At 38.5% G+C, this 8,268-nt stretch overlaps 1 pseudogene; it reads right to left on the reverse strand.

Moving 5' to 3' along the window:
- Positions 1-7,148: 7,148 nt before the first annotated feature.
- The window catches only part of LOC102867232, a 3,268-nt pseudogene continuing 2,148 nt past the window's right edge, over positions 7,149-8,268 (reverse strand).

The following is an 8,268-nucleotide window of genomic DNA, read 5'->3' on the forward strand; positions in this document are numbered from 1 at the left end:
TTGGCACAGGATAGAGCACGGTTTAGGGCTGTTGTACATAGGGTCGCTATGAGTCGCAAACAACTCGACGGCACATAACAACAACAACAACAACTTCAATAAACCACGTTATGAAGATCACGCAACCTTGCTTGCTGAAACTGAGGTCCTGAAGAGCTTGCTACAGAAAGTCAAGGACTGCAGCCTTTTAATATGGATTGAAGCAAGGATGATGAGACTTTGTCTCACATATTTGGGCATATTATCCAGAAAGGCTAGCCCATGGAGAAGGCTACCCTGCTTGGTAAAGTAGAGGGTTGGTGAAAAAGAAGACCCTTAAAGAAAAGGATTGGCACAGTGGCTGCAACATGGACTCTAACACAGCAGCAACTGTGAGGGTGGTGCAGGGTCGAGCATTGTTTTGTTCTGTTATACACCGGGTTACCCGTTTGACAGCACCTAACAATAACAACGATAGGAGGCACATCTGGAACTGGTAGGATTCAAGCAAGCGGTGTGTTCAGGATGACCATTAAGAAGTGGTCAGAAGGTTTTGGTTTTTGATGTTCCTTCCAAATGAAGAGGAAAAACCATGTTTTTTTAGCAAGTGTAACTTCTGATCAGAGATGTGAATCTAACAAGGAGAAGGTATTTCTTTTACTCTAGCTTAAGAATTTCTCTGTTGCTTTCACCCTAGTTTTTCTCTCCTGCAATTAATCTGCCACCTCGTGGTCTAATGAGAAATTTCAAGTTTCATAGACTGAAGGAGGAAGTTTGAAGAAGTAGGGGTAAACAGTCTTTTGTCTAATACAAACCTCAATACAGTACTGAATATCAAGAATAATAAATCACAAGAGGGCCTTCACTAATGACATAATTCTTTTCTTATCCTGTATTTAAAGGTCCTTTTGTGAGTACACTAGTATGCCTTTGATGTCAATAGATGAAAACTGAGTTACAGTCTATTTCAAGGAGAAGAAATAGTGCTCAAAAAGCTATATAGTTCATTACGCTTTTTATTTATAATTTTGTTATTGTTGCTGTTGTTGCTAAGTGCCGTTGAGTTGCACACAACTCATAGCGACCCTGTGGAAAAAAGATCTGAACCCTGCTCTATAACTATCATCGTTTCTCTAAGTTGACAGAGCTTCCAGAGACATTTTATTTATAATAGAATTTTTAAAATAATGAAGTTAATTTTAAAATATTCAGATGATACCTAAATAATGAATAAACTCCCAGGAAGCTAAAAAAAAAAAGCCAGAACAAAAACAGATTAGTCAAATCTCTTTCTGTCTGAATGAGTGATTAACTCACTGTTACTGAAGGGATCCCAACTCAGAGTATCCCTAAAGGACATAGCAGAATTGTCCCTTTGGCTGGAAGGAGCTCAGGTGGTGTAGTCCAGCGCACATTGCACTGCTAGCCAGAAGGCGGTGCAAATTCACCAGTGGCTTCCACATAGAATGATAGGCAGTCTCTTCCTGATCAGATTTATAGCATTGGGAACCTGATGGAAGGTTAAAACTGACTCACTGGTAGTTAAATTGTTCCACTAATCTTTATAAAAGTTGGTACAGTAGCTCAGCAGGTTGACTACTAACCAAATGATCAGTGGTTCAAACTCACTAATTGCTCTGAAGGAACACGATGCAGCAGTCTGTTTTTGTAAAGATTTACACCTTGGAAACCCTGTGAGGTAGTTTCCACCCAGTTCGACAGGGTCACTGTGAGTCAGAATTTACCTTATGAAGTGAGTTTTTTAGTTTGGTTAATAATTTTTCCCCCAAAAAATTTTTAATTGAGTAAAACACCATGAGTCTTTTTTTGTTTAGTGACAGTAATTGCCATTGCTTAATGTAATGAATTAATTCCAGTGTCTGATCAATATTTATTTTATATTGATTTTTCCATCACCCAACTTATGTATTGATTTTTTAATTTATTGATTTTTATGCTCATCTCCCTAAATTACTAACTTAATTCAGCTATTTGCCTGTCTCAGTCAAGAAAAGATATACTACATTGGGAAAATCTGCTCTAATGGACCTCTCCAAAGTACTGAGGAGCAATGATATCAGTTTAAAGACTAAGGTGTGCCTTATTTGGGCCTTAGCCTTTTCTATCATTCCCTATGCCTCTGAGAGATGGACAATGAAAAAGGATGACAGAAGAATGGATGCCTTTGAGTTGTGGTTCTGGAGAAAAGTGCTGAAGAAGCCGGGAATTCCAAAAGAACAAATTGATGGCTATCCTTGGTGAAAGTACAGCCAGAATGCTTCTTATAAGATGGTGAAGTTTTGGGTTTTTTAAAAATTTTTAAATTATTATTATTTTGCGTGTGTGTGTGTACCGTCATATCGGATCTGACAGGTACAGGAGGAGATTGTCCCTCCTTTTCCAGCAGAGCATCTGGTGGTTTCAAACCACTCACCTCTGAGACTGCAATGCAGCTTCTTGCCATTAGGCCACCAGAGCTTGCCAATGTTGAAGTTTTATCTCACATACTTTGGGCATGTTGTTAAGAGGATATTTCTTTGGAAAGAGACATCATTCTTGGAAATGTGGAGGGTCAATAAAAGAGAGTATGACTTACCTAAATAGATTGACATAGTGACTGCAGCAATGGCTTCAAGTGTGTCAAAGATACTGAGGATGGCACAGGATAGAATAAGGTTTGGATCTGTTTGTTGTTCATTGGGTCTCTATGAGTCGTACTTAACTTGATGGCACCTGACAACCAACAACAACAATAACTCTTCCCATCCTTGGTAACCATTCAAGAATGATTCTATGTATAAACCTTTCCTTAGCTTTTAAAAATAGGGCTCTTATATGATGCCTTTGAGTTGTGGTGCTGAAGAAGAGTCTTGAACATGCCATGAACTGCCAAGGAAACAAATAGGTCTGCCTTGGAGAGGGTGAAACCAAGTCTCTCCTGGGAGGCTAGGATTTGGAAACATCATCTCACATACTTTGGGGAAGTGGCCAGGAGGGATCAGTCCTTGGAGAAGGATATCATGCGTGAAAGGGTGGAGGAGATGAGAACTCACTCCAGATGAGATGGATTGATATAGTAACTGGGGCAATGGGGGTTTGTGTGTCGGAATCAATAAGACTGACTCAGGACAGGACAGAACAGGACAGGACAGACTTTTGGAGCTGCTGTACATAATAGGGTCACTATGGGTCACAGGTGACTTGATGGCACATAACAAGAACAACATACTATAATAGTAATTTTCTTACTGACTAAAGTCACTCAGAAAATTTGTTCTAGATTCGTTCATGTTGGCCAGTGTTTCACAAATTCTTTGTCATTCTTCAATGTTATGTAATTCTCCATTCTGTGACTGCACTATGGCTTTTTTAGCCGTTTGTCCCTTGATAGACAGTTCAATTGTTTCCATATCATTGCTATTGTAAATAATTCTGCAGTGAACATGGGTGTGCATATATCTTTTTTGTGTCAGAGTTCTTATTTCTTTAGGATACATACTTAATAAGGAGCTCTGGTGGTCTAGTGGTAAGAAGCAGCACTGAAATTGCTCGATCAAATGGTATTTCTATTTCTGACTTTCTTTGGAAGTGCCAGCCTGCTTCCCATAGTCTGTATCATTTTACATCGTGGTTTGGAACCACTGACTTACCAGTTAGCAGCTGAACAATCATTCACTGCACCACCAGGGCTCCTTCAGTGATGATGTGGTGGTAGCTGTGTACCTTTGAGTTGGAACCAGCCTACAGCTGACCCTCCAGAAGGTTTTCAGTCTAATCACATGGGAGGAGATTGCACATCCTTCTCCCACAGAGTAGTTGGTAGGTAAGAACTGCATGCCTTTGGGACTGCGGCACAGCTTCTGGCCACTAGGCCACCAGAGCTCTCTTGAATGATGTTACATATGCACCAGTTGTTTTATCAGGAAAGTGATGGCTGCTTTTACAGGAAATAGATGATCCTTGAACTGGATCACTTCTTCGATTCAGTGTATAAAGATAAGCTCTCCCCATCTCCAAGTGGGTTTCCTTAGATAAGGGTGCCCTGTTGGCAAGTGATATTCACCAGCCAGCACAGGGTTAGGTCCTACTGTGTCAGATGGTTAACTGTTTAGTTATTAGACAGAGGCAAGAAGAATCCCAGAGTGGGAAAGAGGATATCAGAGAGCCATACTCGTGCAAACTGACTGAACTGCAATCTATTCACAGCTTCCGAAATGCTACCTGAAGAGAGAAATCTTTTAACAGGTACATTCTTCTAGTGCAGTATTAAGGGAACCCTGGAATTTCCTCTGTGTAATTTACAGTCTCAGAAACGCACTGAAGGGTCAGTTCTGAGTCAGATCCTACTAGACAGCATTGGGTTTTTATTTGTTTTGGTGGGAGTATCCCAATGAGATCTGCACTGCTGACTCCGATGCAGCCTCTCTCCAGGGTTCAAATCCACCATCAGTGGATCTGCAGGAGAGAAAGGAACAATCTCCCAGGCAATCACAGCATCAGAAACCTGCTAGAGGATCGACCATGAGTTGAATTGACTCAACAGCAAAGAGGTTGAGCTATTAGAGGACAGTATTTAGAATTAATTCATCATTAATGTACATGTGGCCAAAGTTTATTTTGTTCTACTGTGGAGCAGAGGGGTGTAAAGCAAATGGAAAATATCAGTAAGACTAAAAAAGAATGTTTAAGTAAGCTAGAAATTGATGACCTTCATAATCTTCTATATCTCTGTTTAGTTTATCTATGTCACTACCCTTAATGTAAAAAATAATTCATTCCTCTTGTTTTCTAGATATAAGCACAGGATCCACAAATAGTGATAATTTAATGAACACATTTAATAGTTGTATTTCTAATTTATATATTTTTTCATATATCTTTCATTCTCAATAGGTAATTTTTTTATTTCAGTGAGCAACAAATATCATTCACTCTTTTATATCCAAAAAACCCCCCACAGAATCTTTTAGAATGTAGTTTATAAGAATTCCAAATTGCACTGAGGGCTATGAAAAAAAAAGTCCTAGGAACTGATAGAATAGAAATTTAGGTGTCTTTCATAAATAGATGCAGCCTGGGATGTGCTCACTAGTCTATGCTAAGAAATTTAGAAGATAGTAGGAACCTGGCCAACTGAATTGAAGGAATCCATATTTGTTCCCATTAAAAGAGACAATCAAATAGAATTTTGAAATTATTAAATAATGTTATATATCACTAGAAATTATTTTTAAAATGCTGTAGCTAGATAATTAACACTACATTAGAATAGATAAAGGAAAGAAATGCTTAAAAGGGATATATGATTAAGCATTATTTGAATGACAACAGTCCAGAATAAGATGTACATTGCAAGGTGGACTGGGGAAAAGCTAGGGGTAGGGAGAGAGGGAGGAAATTGTGCAACAACAAATTAATATTTTTTTAAAAAAAGAAAATAAACTGGGAGAGATTATGGGAGCAGGGAGGTGGAAAATGTGCAACAATGAATGAATGAATGAACGAAAATCCAACTTTTCTATAAACTTAACTTAAAAAAATAAAAAAAAGAGACAAAAACCTAAAAAATGCTATAGCAATATATCAACAGGGAACTTCCAGAAATTTAAATTGCATTTGGATTGCATCATATATACCTGAAAATTAGACAGTAAACAAGAAGGACAGAAGAATTAGTGTCCTTGAATTGTGATGCTGGCAAAGAATGTGAGCGTGTCATGAACTGCTAAATGGGTGAAGTAGTCCGTCTTGAAAAGGTAACCAGGGTCCTCCTTGGAGGATCCATACTTTGGGCATGTTATTAATACTCACTCATCCATAGAAAAAGATTTCATGTTGGGAAAATGAGGTTCAGTGCAAAAGAGGGAGACCTTGAACAAGACAGACTAACACAGTAATTGCAGCAATGGACGTGAGCATGGTGGAGGCTGTAAAAATGGCACAGAATAGGGCAAGGTTTCTACCTGTCTTCCTAGGATCACTATGCATTGTAGTTGACTTGAATTTACCGAACAATAACAATGACAACATGTTTCTGGGCTTTTATTAACCTAAAATATTAATTTCCTCTTAGTCTACATAATTTCTAATTTTTAAAATTTTAACTCATTTTGGAAAGTACCAAAGAATATGGAGCTAGAAAAAACTGAGTTTTTTTATATGCTGAATTTATATATGTTGCTGTTTGTTGTGGACCATCAAGTCAGAATCAACCCGTAGATGACTCTTCAGTAGGTTTTCAGAGGCAATTTAATTACACAGGAGATTGCCCATCTTTTTTCTATGGAGCAGCTTGTGGACTTGAACTGCCTGCCTTTGAGAGTGCAACAGAGTTACTTATGGAAACAAACCCACCAACTATGAAATATGTATGAAATCATATGATGGTGAGTATTATGCAAATGACATGGCAACAAAGGCGATTATTCTTGGAGCTCCTCAGGGGGAGAATGTGACAGTAGAATGGTAGAAGTTCCAAACACAATGGTGTTTGCTGGAGTTGAGTCTGAGAGCTGACACTAAAGTGGGTGACTGCACTGAGTAATCAGAAACAATCTGTATCAATAGGGTAAGAACAGAAGAGAGAGGCTTTAGTCAGTTTAACCTTTAGAAGGAGACATGAGAAGTACATGACTCAGTTACTTTGAGTTTATGAGTTTATGGGAGTTAGAGTTTATGGGAGGATGGAGGATGTTGGGGGAAAGGGGAAGTTTTCCAATCCATCCTCACATGGCAATGTGCAAGGAAGAGCAAAACTGGATAGTGGCCTGAAATTGGTGTAAATGAGACATTTTCAACCTTCCCTACAGAGAAGGATTACCAGGGGAAATTTGAAAATTCCTAATGCTTAGGCATCTAGGTCGTATAACCCTAGTCTGTCCACTTGCTGTACAGAGGTAACTCGTGGTTGCTGTGATGCCAAACACTGTGACACTGATGAGTCAAATGTGAGAATGGTTACCCATGGTGGACAGTGTTTGGTGGAGCTCCCCAATTAAAACAAGCTTGGAAGCTGGAGTAGCATCCACTTCCACAATAGCTTGCCTCCGGAAACCCTATGAACCTGGAGAAAGGACAAAAGTGATACAGGGGTCCAGGACTTTTGTTCATAGGGTTGCTATGAATCACCTACGACTCGACAGCACTTAACAACAACAACAACAAAATGCTCAGGCTACCTGTCAAACAAAAAACAAGCAAAACCCAAACTTACTACCATCAAGTTAATTCCAACTCATAGCAACCCTATTAGATAGGATAGAATGTTCTACAGAGTTCCTAAAGCTGTAAAACAGACTGACATATCACTCTCCCATGAAGTAGCTGGTGGGTTTGAACCACCAACCCTTTGGTTAGAAGTCTAATGCTAAATTCGATGTCACCATGGCTCCTAGAGCATGTTGCAGAACTGATGCATCTGAATTTTTTGGAACAGGACCCCATTGTCATTCTTTCTAAAATTGATCAGATGATTGCAATGTGTAGTCAAGGTTGTAGATTACGACTGTAGAACAGTGTTTCTTTTTTATTTTTTTATTGTGATTTTAATGAAAGTTTACAGAAAAGTTGGATTTTTCATTCATTCATTGTTACACATTTTCCTCTCTACTCTCCCTCCTCCTTTCCCCCAATCTACTTTGCTATGAACATCTTATTCTGGACTATTTTCATACAAATAATGCATAATCATATATTCCTTTTAAATAGATCTGTCCCAATGCAGTGTTCATTATTTATCGTCTCTTTTCATGGTTTCCTCCAATTCCCATGTCAGTTCTGTTTTATAACAGTGGTGTTACACAATACTTGTCCTTTGTGACTGAAATATTTCACTCAACATAATGTCCTCCAGAGCAACCACATTATGTAATATTTTATGAGGTGCTATGTAGTATTCCATTGTGTGACTATATCATAGTTTTTCTATCCATTGATTTGCTGATGGGCACTTGGGTTGCTTCCTTCTCTTTACTATTGCAAATAATGCATCAATAAACATGGGTGTGCAAATATCTGTTTGGTTTAGCAGCTCTGGTTTCTTTAGTTATATTCCTAGTATTTCTATTTCCAACTATTTAACCACCTTCTGATGGGGTGGTATGTTTGTCTTATAGATATAAGACTTATATATAAAAAGAGTGGGGAATGATAGGGTGGTGTTAATAAGTCCAGAATTCTCTATATAGTTATCAGCTATAAAGAAATGTTCAAAATCCCTAGCCCTGAGAGAGATGCAAATCAAGACAACCATGAGATATCATCTCACTCCAGTAAGACTAGCAAAATTTA

Source organism: Elephantulus edwardii, unplaced genomic scaffold (assembly GCF_000299155.1).
Source record: "Elephantulus edwardii isolate Elephantulus edwardi_28Jun2011 unplaced genomic scaffold, EleEdw1.0 scaffold00022, whole genome shotgun sequence".
In the NCBI taxonomy this organism is placed as follows: Eukaryota; Metazoa; Chordata; class Mammalia; order Macroscelidea; family Macroscelididae; genus Elephantulus; species Elephantulus edwardii.